Raw genomic sequence first — 2621 nt, 5'->3', positions numbered from 1 at the left:
CACAAAGTAACCCCTAAATCATTCCTTTTTTTATTATATTAATTAGCTAATTAATTGATTAATTATTCAATTAATTTGCTAATTAAACACAAATCATGAACTTCACCCACAAATCCATCCAAGTGGTCGGTCCATCTCCTCCCAAGGTGGCTGGCCACACCCCTATATAAACACCGTCATTTTCTCCAAAACTCAACTCGAATTCTCTTGCTAAATTCTCTAAATTCTCCAAACACTTTTCCCTCAAAATTCTAACTTTGGCATCGGAGGTTCTTCGGCCAAAGCCCCCCTCCCCCCCATTCATCGTGGGTGCGTGAGGCTTTTGGCCTTGACCTAACGTGTTATTTGTTTTGTAGGTGCAATTTTGTTCAAGAACAAGGAGAAAGAAATTTGCATCCACAAATTGGTACTTTCATTGAGAGTTAAATCACACACTCGTAGAAGACTCTCGCATCCAAGGTTTTTCGTTTTCTTATTCATTTGTAGATTTTTCGTACGTTCTTATTTTTGGAATTTTTATTTTTAAAAATTCTTCGATAAAACGTAAAAGAAAAGTACAGTGGCAAGAGATTTAGAAACCTCGAAGAATGAAAATTCCAACATTTAAGGATTAGAATCGCGGCGACTTACAAGGCTCAACACAACAATGAGTGGAGCAGCACCACCCTCATGGGGCACCATTGTGGTGCCACGGTGGCCACCACGACAGCCACCCTCGACAAGGCCCACAGCGCCACAACCACGACCTAAGCCGTGCCATTCAAGCCTACACGGGCCTAAGCCCAAGGCGAAACGGCCCAAGCCACTTAAGCCCGATGCAAACCCAATACGTTACCAAGCTGAGCTCTAGCCTCGCACACATCTGCACCACACGTCGAGCAGCCCACTCTCGTGGCCCAACTTGCTCCTGCCGGGCAGCCCACTCTTATGGCCCAGCCTGCTCCCGTGGCCTTCTAAGCAGCCCAAATCGATGCAAGATTAGTTCCACCATCCCTGCTTCAAGTTTCTGGGCCTACAATTGGATCGGGGGCATTTTTATCATATTTCTCTACGAATTTGACATTTCCTAACTCAAATCTCGTGCCCGGAGTGTGACAGCCCGTCCGAAATGGGTATATTATTTTATCAGTGATCTATATAGACTCTTTATACAGCAGTGTTGGAGTCTTACGACAATCAAGGCAGTCGCTCCCAACTACATCCAATTACATGAGTGCCTATACTGTTATCTACATCATCCTTGACTTTGTAACCATAATAGACAAACTTGCTTTTACAACAATGAGTGTCTATATTGTTATCTATATCATCATTGACTTTGTAACCACTATAGACAAACTTGCTTCACAACAATGAGTACCTGTACTATTATTTACATCATCCTTGACTTTACTGTTATCTACATCATCCTTGACTTTGTAACCACAATAGACAAACTTGTAAAATGAATTTGTAACCACAATAAACAAACTTGCTTTACAACAATGAGTGTCTATACTGTTATCTACATCATCCTTGACTTTGTGACCATAATAGACAGACTTGCTTTTACAACAATGAGTGCCTATACTGTTATCTACATCATCCTTGACTTTGTAACCACTATAGATAAACTTGCTTCACAACAATGAGTACCTGCACTATTATCTACATCATCCTTGACTTTACTGTATATTACTTTACAAAAAAGGCATATGTGGTATATTACTTTACAAAAAGGCAAAAAGCATTGGCTGATGACTAAATTGAGGGGCGTTTTAGGCAGTTCGCTATTAATGAACAGTAACGCTGAGTTTGGGTTTTAGTATATATATATATATGTAAATAATAGTATGTGATATGTGAGAAGGAAAATTTAATTCAAACGAGAATCAAAATCTCAATTCTCGGTAGAAATCCATTTTAGCAAATTTAAACATGACAAGTCCTAAATTGTAGGAATTTAAAACTCTAATTATGGGATCAGTTTGATAATAATACTACTACTAAAGATATTGAGAGAAAAGCAAAGATCAAATGCTAGAAAGCAAATGTATCAACATTACTACATATCTATAATTCGAAAATAAGCAAAGTTATAATACAAAGTTGAAAGTCGATATTAAAACTTCTCCCTCAATCTCTCTTAACCACAAGTCCATTCATTCATCCATATATGCTTATCCTCGTATTCCTCCTTATTAGTTGTTGCATTTTGGTACAGCTGGTACTTAGAAACCGTGCAATAGACAACTACGTCGAATTCGAAGCTTGATCTTGAAATCTCGGATTTGTATAGATGAAAACGCAAAAATAATTCATGTTCAAGAGAGAACAAAAGACATTTGTCATTCATCTTGTGTCTCCCTAGAAAATGCGACCACTAATATGCAAATTGTTTGCAAACAATGAATATTTCTTGGAAATATTGAAAATATCGAGAAAACTGACTCATTTTCGAAAATATCACGGATATGAGGTGAAGTTTAGACTTCACCCCCTTTCCATATCGTTCCCTGAATTTTTGAATATTTCAGTGGAAATATCAAGCATATCCACGATATTTCAAACACTGTGTTGGATGATAAATTTAAGATTAGTAAAGAATGTCTATTTTTAAATTTTGTTTTAATTTTCTTATT

Source organism: Pyrus communis, chromosome 4 (genome assembly GCF_041283825.1).
Source record: "Pyrus communis isolate YQ-2024b chromosome 4, ASM4128382v1, whole genome shotgun sequence".
Taxonomy (NCBI): domain Eukaryota; kingdom Viridiplantae; phylum Streptophyta; class Magnoliopsida; order Rosales; family Rosaceae; genus Pyrus; species Pyrus communis.
The sequence above is the reverse complement of the archived record's forward strand: the minus strand, read 5'-3'. Positions refer to the sequence as shown.